Genomic DNA, 12,734 nt, shown 5'->3' on the forward strand with positions numbered 1-12,734 from the left:
AGAATAGGGTACATGTTTCAACATGACGAACAAAACCAGCGTGAACAACAGAATAACACCAAACAACTACTGGCAATACAATGAGCATAAATATACATTACATGTGTTGGAGAATGTTAAGAGGTTTTATGCAGCTATAATTTCTGAAAAGACAGTTTTCTGATAAATCGCTCCCCTGTGTGTTATTCTTGTGATTTTACACAAAATGTATGTCAAACCTGCCATTTGAAAGCACCAGTGGTCACAACAACCTTCAAACATACAAAATGTAATCACAATTACCAGAAAATGCCGAGTTTAAGGGACAGAAATAGACATTTCTTCAAAGAGAGTGGCCTTAATAGGTCATAACACAATGTAGTCACAAAACTAGACAATACATTTTCATTTCCAGTCCTTCTCTATTTGTTGTTATCAGTTATTCTCTGAAATGTAAAAGAACAGAAGAAATATTAAAAATCTGTAAGGCTTGTAATCAATACTGAAACAGAAATAAAAATTGTGTATAATATTGGAGTCAATATACACAGCTTCTGCCCTAAAGCCATTTTAAAATTACCTCTTTGAAAGCAAATTAAATTAAGACAAAGATTAGCATAATATTTAGCCTAATTAATGAATCAACAAGGCAGTAATGTAAGTTCATATAGAATACTAAATAATAAAAGGCTATTGTGTAGGCCACAGTTTCTCTTTACATCAAGGGACTTTTAAAGCTGCATTTATCAGTTTTATTGTCTTGTCTTGTTTTGTTTTGGGGGTTTTTGGCCAACAAGCAAAAATAAAGGTTTGATATATTATGGCCTTGTAAAATTGATATCTAACTTGCAAACTGTAGCACATTTACACAAGCAGCAGACATGGGGCACCGTTACAGAAGTATTGATATGCTATCATGTTTCAGGTCACCTGATCAATTTAAGCCCAATATTCATTCTTGTTCTAGCTCTTTGATCTACATCAATGTTTTTGAAATTATACTGGATTAATGAGAGCTTTCTCACTGAAAAAGCTGATAAATCAAAGCAATCAACTAAAATAAGCTAAAGGCTCCACAAAGCTGACAGGAACTCCAAAGTTGGGTGATAATTCTCTGTGGGTTTGTCATAACAAGCAACCACACATTAAACATCGCCATTTGACTATTTTTTTTGAAAAAATATTGATCAGTGCAGCTTTAAGTGTTCATAAATTACATGGAAGGTTTTCTTTTCTGTCCCTTTTTTCTGCCTGAGGAGTGTACAGTAGCTTTGATGAGACAGGTTGAGGGAAGGAGGCTACAACCACAAAGTAAATCCAGGGATGCACCAAACATGACAGATCAATAATAATATGTAAAGTGTGTCAGGAGTTGTATTTTTCCATCAAGATCATGCTATTGATGAATTCTCAGAGGAGGTGCTGCATACAATCATGTGTATGCCAAGACACTAAATGGCTATGCCGATTTAAACAGACATACAGTACATGGTTTTTTTAAATGCCAGAGCGTTGTTTGTCTTTTTCCTTGTCGTTTTAGCTGTAGCATATTTTAATTTGCAAATCAAGATTGCATAGCCTCCATTTTACTGAACTCAAGGTAACTCCTGCCCCCTCCATGTTGATGCCTTGAGGTTTCAAAGGAGGTTCAAGGTGTGAAATATTTCAATGTCTCTATCTCCCGCTGTCTAGTGCACTTCTTAGTCACAATGTGCCAACACACAGAGAAGAAGAATAGACCTTTATATACATGCAAAACTTTGATCCAGCAAGATGTATAATCAAGAACAAATTCTGTTGTGTTGTCTTCTAGTCTCCAGTGTACGCATGTAACCTACAGTAAAGATTGCATAGTGCATTAGAAAAAGTATATGGAAATCAGAGAAAACATCTTACATAAATGTTGAACTGGTATAATGTCCAATAAAACTCAGCAGGAGCACAAAAGCCTAGCCAAAAATGTGTTTATCTACATCAATTCTGCAGTATTGATATATGAAAAATATACCCATCCTATTATCCTAAATCACCACAACCCAACCCTCGAGGTGGTCTTGAACCTTGCTCTCTGCTGATTTCCAACTTGCTGCCAAGAAACTTACCAACCATCCACCGACCCCTCATCCTCCTAATAGGAAAGTCAGCTCATATAGATCGCATGTGAACTAGGTCACTTTAGAAATTTTGATATGCTACGTTTTGTAGAAATGTTGAGATGATGTTTTGTTGAAATTTTGATACGATATACATGTGTTAAAAGATATATATTATATATATATATACATACACACTTTTCTGTGGTTTGCAGAAACGTACAATGCCAACGTTGCTGTAGGACAGAACAGGACAGAATACTTGAATAATCCAAAAGAGAATTTGGTGTGCTACAGTCAGGGTACTTAAGGACACTACACTAATGAATTATAATCAATGCACATAATAACAACAAAAAAAGAAAGTTTGAGATAAGAGAATAGAAGAGCATAAAAACAGGTTCAGAGGGGAATGTAACCAACTGTAATGATCCTATTTAAGAAAAAAAGTATATATGATTCCCCCCATTTATCCTTGTAAAATTCTGCTGTAATGTATGGAAGCTTCTTTACCTTCAGAGAGAGCAGAACTGAGGGCAGCTTTGAACAGAAAACTGAGTCTAAAGCAGAAAATGGAAAAGATGCTGGAAACACTAACTGCTCCAGATCTCTCAGTCATTAGGACCTGACAACTGGGACAGATCTTGCCATTATAGTCCACATCATTTCGGCTCTCATTACAATATTTAGTCAAAACTTGTGACTTCTTGCAAGTCTTGCCGGAGATGCTCTAACCGTGTATCCTGCTGCTGATCCTCCGGATCAGACTTGAAATCACATGTTCTTCATCTTAAAAACTCCTCTCATGTTAAGCTGCGGTCACATGGATTCAGGCAGATGGTAGGTGGCCATGCCTGTCACCGTTGGGCTTTGAAAATAAGGGGAGATTTTCCCTGACCCCACACAGCAAATTCACTGGAGTCAAAATTCTAGTGTTGAGGCACTGGTGCTGGTTCTGTGGAATCAACTCTGTACCTGGTGAGAGAACCTAATGTTGTTGGTGTAAGATCACAGATTTACTGTATTCAACACCTATGAATGTAACTGTTATGGAACACAGATTGGACCAAAACATCTAGTTTGGTGTCTGTAATATTATGTCAAGTTTGTACGTCTTAAGATGACAGAAATTAACCAGTCCATTTCGAACATCTTAAGGCGTCTTAAGGCTTCCATGCTATTGGTTGGTGTCAACATATCCACCCCTTTTTGAAGGAGCTACATTGGGCTGTAGGTATACCTACGTTGTGGGCTCTTGCTAGTGGGTACATTTGTGCTACATACCTATTACATGACTTATAGAACTGGGACTCCATTTGTGCGGGGTGGATCAATTTGTGTAGGTACTTTTGAACTTGGTGGCTGAGGAGAGCAAAGAATGGCCTCAAGAAACTTTTTGAATGGCTGTGGTCGTACATTTGCAGAATATACCTAGCTTTTATCATCAGATGACCAACAACTGTGCTCTGCTCGACTCTCCCCTCTCTTACCTTCACTCCACTCTGTTTCCGTTCCCTGCTCCCAAGAGGAAAAAACTTGTTCCAAATTTGCTCCTTTTTTCTGCAAATCAGCCAAAAAAACTGTAGTGTTTTGACTCAAATTATTTTAATAATCTGGGCAACCCATGCTATTTATTCATCACAACAGGAAAAGATGATAGCCTAAACCAATACGATTGTTACTAATATACAACAAAGGGATTATTATCCATAGTTTATGGAAAGTCTCTATTTTAGATTTAAATAACAAGGAATGCAACAAAAATACTCAAATGTGTGTATAATGCACACATTGTCTACAGAAAAAAACTATGCGTTATAGTCTGATTATAGGGACAATTACTGAAGGAAAACAGAAAAATATTAGGCTGACTAGGTTATGAATTTAGGACATGTGAAAAGAAGGAATCACAGCGACAGTGAAACTTTGTCCAATAATAGTTAAGAGTTAGTTATTAATTTTATTGTTAGTTATTAATTTTAATTAATAAAATCACAACAGGCGGTCAAAGTGGGGATTTGAACATTTAATATCAAATACCAAGGAATATGCCAAATATATGTAATCATCTGGGCAGGGGTGCTGCTTAGGTAATGCAACATCGTGAGTGCCACAGAGCAAATTTAGCAAGCTTGAGTGGGACATCTTTTCAAGTTCAAGTATCTGTTCTTAAATATGTCAATGGTTCAAGTGCTCTCCTCGCCCAGGTTAAATTAATGGTGCTCTGCTCCCTTCTCCACTCCAACTCCGCTCTGCTCCCATGCTCTGATAGCCACTGTACTCTATATCCTCTACAGGTTCTCATTCTTATCCAGAAGGTGAACAACAAACCATATGTGTGTTTTCATCCAGTCTCAATTATATAAGAATTTCTTTCTATACACAAGTGTGGTGTATTAAACAGGAAAACTGTGATTTCTAATCAACAGTCTGTTCATGAAAGGACAAAAGTTAAATTTGATTTTTTTTTAACATAATAGTCACAATGTAAAATATAATTCACATCACCATTACATTAAAAAATAGTGGCTGCACTAAAAATGTCACCAGTCTACATCGAAATCAATGGCTTGAAGAGCACCAGATTCTTTCTTTTTCTTCCAGTCTACTCAAAATTCAACAGGTTGCCAGTTGTGCTCTAATACTCTAGTGGGCACTTAATCGAACACACCACATTAAATGAATATGTCAAGTATGAATTGTATACAAGCTACATTTTTCTCAAAAAGTATCCAGTAGTCTAAAAAAAAAGAAGATGTTAATAATGTCACTAAATATCAATGTTATTTCGTAAGTCCATTTCAGTCAATATCTTTCATACAAGGAAGGTTGAGTGGTGTAATTGTTTTCTCTCTTGCAATGATTGAAGGGTTTCCCCTCAGAAACTGATTAAGTGGTAGCACCCAATTTTAAACGCCTTAAAACTTTCAAAATGGATGTCATCACTTTAATATGTGTTTTGGCAGGTTACAGAAGACAAAGTCACAGAGTTATTGCTCAAGGAGGAGGTTTGTGAAGGCCAAGGAGCAAAAATCTGACTTCAAAGAGGTGAAGGACAACATTTAAAAAAGCCAGGATAAAGTCTGAAGAGGAAAGGAGGAGACAGGCCAAGAGGACAATTTGGTGAAATCAGGTGGGAGATCTTGTCCTACAAAAGAACATCAGACAAGAGCAGAGAAAAGGGGGGTGGGGATGGAGACAACATGCCGGGACCCCTCAAAATTATATCTCTTGATGGCAAGAGTGCTGACTTGGTGTCTGAAAGGGGGAAAAACACAGTCAAAATAAACATTGATCACCAGCCAGGGGAGAGGATCCCTGCCAAACTGAGAAAAATGTTGGATCCCTCTCCTCTGGCTGGTCCATCAGAGACAATCCCACTACATATACAAACCTCAACACAACACATACAGACTTCACAGACGTGCACCTCATTACACCTGACACCTTGAACATCTTCCCAGTCTCCGGACCCCTGTGACGATGCAGAAACCTGTGAGTAAACTGACATACATTACACCTAAAATGATGCATTTCATCATATGACTGACATTGACATTGTTTACAGTAATCAGAAACATATGGCTGGGAGAAAACCAATGGCACTGTGGTCAAGGATTGGACCATATAAAATATATTCAGAGAATATTATGGATTCGGCCCAGAGGAAAGAGTTGGAGAATGAGGCATATGTTTCTAAAATACTTCTTCTGATGTTTATCTTTAGGATTGTTAGGAAAAAATGGATCACAAGTCACTCTTGCACTTATAGATTGTGAATGCATACTTAATGGCTGTGGGAAGGAAAGTGGGTGCGCTCATTTTGGACTCCTACTTGATGATGTCAGTCTGGCAGGAATCTGAAAAAGGCCTAAGGTGGGTAGGATTTCAGCTGTTACACAATCAGATAAAATCCCCTTCAGATGTGTATGTGTGTTAATTTCTGTGTTTTGTTTCCATACAACATCCATACAGACATAATACACAATAAAGAACAGAATAAATAGAAAATAGAACAATTGCACAAAGGCTAGTCTGAACAAATGGGTCTTGAGCTGATTTCTATAGGTGTCCACAGTGTCCACAGATCTTAAATCCACTGGGAGAGTTCCAAAGTTTAGGAGCCACAACCTCAAAAGCTCAGTCTAGGCTCGTTCTAGGAACAACCAGCAAACCCTGATTAGAAGACCTTAGGTACTTGCTGGTGACGTAGGGCTGCAGCAGATCTGTAGGCAGGTGCCTGACCATGCAGAGTGGTGATCTCCATGGTGATCACAAGAACTTTGAATTGGATTCTGAATTTGATGGGGAGCCAGTGAAGAGCAATCAGAATCGGTATCACTTGAGACCTTTTGGAGGACCTGGAGTTTAGCAGCAGCATTTTGGACCATTTATAAACGATCCAGGGATGTTTTGCTGAGACAGGTGAAAAGGGGGTTACAACAGTCAAGACCTGACAATATAAAGGCATGAATTATGCTTGAGACACAATGGGCCTGAGCTTTCCAATGTTTCTCAGCTGGAAAAAACAAGAGTGAATCAGACACTTGACATGTTGGTCCAAAGTCAGAGCCTGGTCTATAGTGACACCTAGATTTCTTATGGATGATTTAATCGACGAGGTAAGAGACCCAAGACCATCCCTTATCTGAAAGATAACACTAGAAGGAGCAGAAATAAGGCTTTCAGTTTTTTCTGCATTTAGCTGTAAGAAATTATCTGCCATCCAGTCTTTTAGAGCATTTATCCAATTATCTAAAACTGACAATTTGGCTATGTTTTGAGGTTTAAATGAGACATATAATTGAATATCATCTACGTAGCAGTGATAGGACATACCTTTAAAGTGCCTTATTATCTGTCCAAGGGGAAGCATATACAAGGCAAATAGAATAGGACCAAGGACTGAACCTTAGGGCACACCACAAAACAGAGTGTCAGAATAGGAGGCGAAGTTGCCTGGATCAGAGGACAGGATTTTGCTAAACTTTTCCCTTTCTGTAATGGTTGGAGCCCAGTATCTCTTCAGGCTGCCATCACATCTGTGCCCAGTCACAGACATTATCTGTAACATTTTTTTGCCATAGGGTTTTGCGCATGAGCTGTACTTGGTCATTTTTAAAGGCCTTATTTCTGCAGATTGATATGATTAGATGTAGTTCTCCAGAGTCTATGAACAGGACTGTGTCCTTAGCAACAGTCTGTTATTCATAGCAGCGGTCTGCAGAAATAACAGACTGTAGAATGGCGTAATTGACCAATCAGAATCGAATACTCAACAAAGCTGTGTAATAAGATATAATTTGAAACTTATCGAAGATATTTCACTCATCTATTGCAGTTGTGAGCTGCTTAGCAACCACTTTTTCTAATAGTTTGGCTACAAAGGGTAACTTGGAGATGGGCCTGTAATTTTGGGGTAGAGATGGATCAAAGTTTGATTTTTTGAGTGGTTGAATAAGAATGTTTGAATTGAGCAGGTTATGGAGAGCACAGAAGGATCCTGGAATCCTTTACCACATTATAGAAAGACATGAAAAGTTATTTTAAATAAAGATAGTGGACATTTAGTTGGATGGATTTTCATAGGCATTCCACTCTCCTACAGTCTCTCTTAAGGGGGCGAATGCTGTCATTTATCCAAGGGGAAGACTTGATCAAAGGAGCTGATCTAGTTTTAATAGGGGCCACTTTATCTAATGCTGAAAGGCATTGTTCATTAAAAGACTGCACCAAGTAGTCAACATCACAGTGCATATCAGAATTAAAATGAAAAGTGGCAGAAAACTTTGTAGCAGAAAGGTGGTTAAGGATGCGAAAGCTAATGGTATGGCAGCAAGGTAAAGAATCCAGATTGAAAGGAATACAGATTAAAAGGAATCCAGGTTAAAAGATAAATCAAACAAAATACAGTTGTGGTCAGTAATAAAAAGATCCTCGAAAAATAAAGAATCAATATTCAAACCGAGAGTAAAAACAAGGTCCAGAGTATGTCCTCTTTTGTGTGTAGGACTTTATACATGCTGAGTGAGATTAAAAGACTGCAATGATAAATGTGGATAATTTAAGGATAGAGGACAAAAAGTCAGTGAATTCAGTTGAAAATGATCTGTTTGGGCCAGATGGATGGCAGATTAAAATACAGTAAAAAGGATTAGTACAAGAGTATTGGCTGTAATGTTTAATTTCATATTTTATCATTATGTATCTGAAGGAGAGGAGAGCCTTGTTCTTGGACCCATTTGGAGCCACCCAAGAACAAACAAATTGGTGCAAGGATGTAACAAGGTGAGTGAAATGACAGCATTGACAATTCTGACAATATTTAGGGAGCAACACAGGGCACATTAACGTTTAACTAAGTTAAGATGAATTTTTCCTTATGAAGTGCCTGATGAACTGCTCTTGAATTGAAAAGGCTCACACATGGATTGGTGAGAAGTTTGCCAAACAGTGATTCTGTGGTCCTTATGTGAAGAGCACCGGTCTGCAAACAGTGTCCAGCAGTGGCAAGATGGGCGTGCTCCACAATGAGCCATCCCCATCAGCAGGACACAACATCATGCAGCGTCTTTGTGTGCAAGGTTACTAACTGATTATCTCTCTGTCAATCTGGCATTGTGACATTATAATTATACTTATCACACACCCATGATGTCATAGCTCGCAGAGCAAATCCTGATGTGGAAGACTGTCCAGTTCCCTGTGCACCAGGAAGGGATAGCCAGGTTGAGGCTGAACATGACAGCATCTTTGTTAAAAGACTCACTTATACTATACAAGGTAAACAAAATCTATCTATAATCAAAATGTCTGCAGACTTTGTTACATGCCTGTATTTTACCTGTACAGATGACCTATCCCAGCTGTGTCGGGCCTGTGGGGAGGACAGCTCAGGGACTGACATTGATGAATGGGTAAGAATATTAATTTAACTTCAGACCAACTTTTGACCAAAAGACTGGGAAGAACCTTGGATGCATGTTTTTACACTTTTGGAGGACACTGGAGCACCTGAAGGAAATTTAAGGAGAACATGCTGACTCCAAAGACCCACAACTAGTATTTAAACTCAGAATCAGACACACTGGCATACAGGTTTAAAAAATAATATGGTATTCTCCATAGTTTACGTTTTCTTCATTTCCCTTTCAGATTCACTGCACCACACACAAACTGTGGTATCACCTCTCCTGTGTTAGAAATCCCTCCACAGAGACAGACTATTTATGCTCTGCATGAAGAAAAAAAAACATATACATATATTACTGATCATTATTGTTGTCCTTCCTTATAACGTGTCACATTATTGTTTAAGCCCAGTTGCTATTATAACAAGACACAAAGCTTGCATTTTAACTTATTTGTCTTTAAACAAGAGCTGCCATTTTGCCTATTCTGTTTTGTTGAACTATTTGATTTTGGTGGGTTTTAATAATGCAAGTATAGCTACAATATGCTCTAAATCTATCTTGCATTATGCTGTATGTCAGTCTATAATCCACAATGCATGCTAGTTTGCTGAAATCTGGAACACAAGTATAAACACCACAAGCATTGTTCTTAAGGATTTTAGAAGCATTAAGGTTTTATTATTGTACAGTGTTTCTTAATGATGTCACAACAAGATGAACGGATTGTCATCTCCTCTTGCCTTAGTGACATGCAGTCATCACATGTAAAAAATTGTAACAATCAAAGCTCCAGCGGTCAAATCCTGCATGAGTTTTCTTTGTTTTAATCCATAAGACCAGACCACTATTTTCATAATGAGGACCGACACTAATTTCCGGCAGACTGTTCTGTTTAAAAGATGAAGTAATGAGGTTGTTCATTTCCTGGTTAGTCGACAAAGGGTCCTAACAAGCCACGCCCATTACAATGTTTCAAACGTAGCAGAATTGAAAACATCTTAACTGTTCTGATGTCATAGTGAAAGATCTATCCTTATGAATAAAAAATAATACAAGTTGAAGTTTATGACATGATTTAAAGAAGCACTGCTGTGGCTCTGCCTTGAAACTCTTGAGTTGTGTTTCCCAAATCACCTCATATAATTTAATGGATTATAACAATTAGTAGTATTATGTATTAACTTAATGTTAGCTCACGCTTGTTATGGTGTTTTAGATATGTGGCCCAGCAGATGTAACGTGAATTTATAGCCTTCAATTGCATCTCTTTTAAATATTGTAATCAATTTGACGTATCTCAAGAATGAATACTGTACTGTCATGTCATCATAGTAGACAGGAATTTGCTTCTTTGCATCTCTTGACGTAGCTATCAACAAGATCAGGAGGGTCACCATTCAGAAAATCATCCTTCAGTTAAGTTGGGCAAAATTTTTACCCTTTTAAGATGCTATAATGTAAATATAACGATGTAACAAATGCCCCTATTATATTTGACTAGTATTCAGTAAAGCTTTAGAATTTAGGCCATAACAGCCAAGATGGCATAATGAGGCCATTCTGTGTTTTTCAGTGCATTTGTTTGGTAGGACACAAAGATATCGCAATCATCACAAGAGGTGTGAAGAGCTTATATGAAGTTCCAGACCTCTCAGACAGAAAGAGAGCATCTGCATACCCGCCAGCCTCATTTCCAACAAGTATTTGGGCCATCAGAGAGCATTTGAGTGTAGTGAAAGTTTTTAATTGTCTTTTAGGCTGTTAGAGGACAATATTGATTCATAATTAAAACAGCATTGAAAGGATGTCTTAAGAAATTTCATGTTGTCCCCCTCTTTCTCTACAGTCTGATGTTGTAGATGGCAAAATGGTCATGCAGGTACAGTATCAAAACCGCCAGAAATACATCAAATTACAATCAACTGATTTTGAAGAATTAATTTCTGAAGGTAAACTTCCCAATTGGTGTGACTAACCAGTAATTCAAACAGAGTTTAAGTGATGATATTGTATAATTTAAACGATTTGTCATGCCATTTTGACTCTTAACCTCATCACATAGTGAGAGAGAAGTTCTCCATCCCTGTGGACAAAATCACTGCGGAAGATGATTGTGGCACTGAGGCAGAATTATCCACTCTCAAAGGGATTTGTCATCAAGGACAGTCATGATGACAATGGTAAATTTAAAAAATAGCTTGGTTTTATATTACATTAACAGAAGTGGTCATTGGAGATGCAACCATTGCATTGATTTAATTATCTTAAATCTAGTTTTAATATTAGCATATGGAATATTAAGACAATTGTTAGAAAAGGTTTAACTTGAAGTACTGGGTTTAATTGATAAAGGATTGCTTTTCTCTATTGATTCCTAATTGTTCAGTCAGGAAATATATAAGCAGAGTTTCTTGCATGGCTAAAAGCAGGTGTCATGTCTACTGCTGAATTCAAGATTTTATAACTGCAAATGAGGTCAATTGTTCATATCTTTTGTTTTGAGATTTAGGCGCATTTCGGTCATAACCACCATCCACACCACTATCTTCATCAGGTGGGAGTTTCCACTCTGTGTCCATCAGTAACAGTGACAGTGAGATCTCAAGACCATCCAAGCGAATGAGAAGTGATGAAGAGGTACTGCAGAGTTCTTCAGCCAGAGAGGTAAGTTTATCATCAGGTGTCTCCATATAGAGACAGTATAAATGCTATCTAAATTGTTATTATTATCACCCTTTTGATTTATTTTATGTGTAGCCCACCTATCCCTAGTCTAAACAGGGAAGGGCCCTGAGTTCTTTAAATCAACTGACTTAATGTACAATAAATAATACTTAGGCTAGATGTTAATCTGTTTCTCTTTTGTTTATATATATTATTAGTATTTGTCTTGGGTTCCTTTATTCACTGCTATGAACTGTATTACACTTATCAGGCTCACTTTTATTTAACTCTTGCATTAAATCTATGCACTGTAATCTACCTGATGAATTAGACTATTGCAATGAAATAGGTGAATCACTCCTTTAAACAAAACTGTCACTGTTAAATACCTCTAGTGAAAGAAATAGGCTAACCAAGCATCACACTGGAAGTTGTTTTAGAAATAATGAACTTCTCTTCTTTTTACTTTTGCAAATTTCCCATATAAACAGTGAAATAATATTTAGTCTCTTTCAATAACTTGAGATATGGCAATATCTCTCTTCAAATGTAAACAATACACTCAAAGTGAAATTTCGATTACCTCTGGGCTAAATTCATATCAAAATTTACGGGCCCACATTCACCAAGCACACACACCACACACAAGCCGGCAGGTATTAAAATAAAATAAAATAAACCCTGTTGCAGGCCTGATCCGATGCTTGTGAACGGAGAGGCCCAAAACTATTTGGCCGCTTCACTCAAAGAGCAACAAAATAAAATGTGGTACCTTGGTCATGAAGTCTGACTCCAGTCAGTAGTTTATACCAGCCTCTCGATCTCCGGGAAAGAACAGGATGCAGTTTATACCAGCCTCGGTCTCCGGGAAGGAAAAGGATACACGCTGAAGTCCAAAGATGGCGGGTCCGGCCCATGTAGTGAAAAGTCTCTCTGAGCGATGACTTAGTAGCTCATAGCACTGTCCGATAAATCCTCAGGGTTTCCACGTCGAAAACGATGAACTAAAGCTTTTAGCATAAATTGGGTTAGCTACACAGTGGCTATAAGTCCATTCACTGTGCTAATGAATGCTAATAAATCA

At 37.7% G+C, this 12,734-nt stretch overlaps 1 long non-coding RNA gene across 1 annotated transcript; it reads left to right on the forward strand.

Annotated features, from left to right (window-relative positions):
* Positions 1-2,340: 2,340 nt before the first annotated feature.
* LOC121894600 lies at positions 2,341-12,329 on the forward strand. Its single transcript, XR_006095582.1, has 2 exons — positions 2,341-8,360; positions 8,491-12,329. It is a non-coding gene; the product is annotated as an uncharacterized LOC121894600 (long non-coding RNA).
* Positions 12,330-12,734: the final 405 nt, after the last annotated feature.

Source organism: Thunnus maccoyii, chromosome 3 (assembly GCF_910596095.1).
Source record: "Thunnus maccoyii chromosome 3, fThuMac1.1, whole genome shotgun sequence".
NCBI classification, from domain to species: Eukaryota; Metazoa; Chordata; class Actinopteri; order Scombriformes; family Scombridae; genus Thunnus; species Thunnus maccoyii.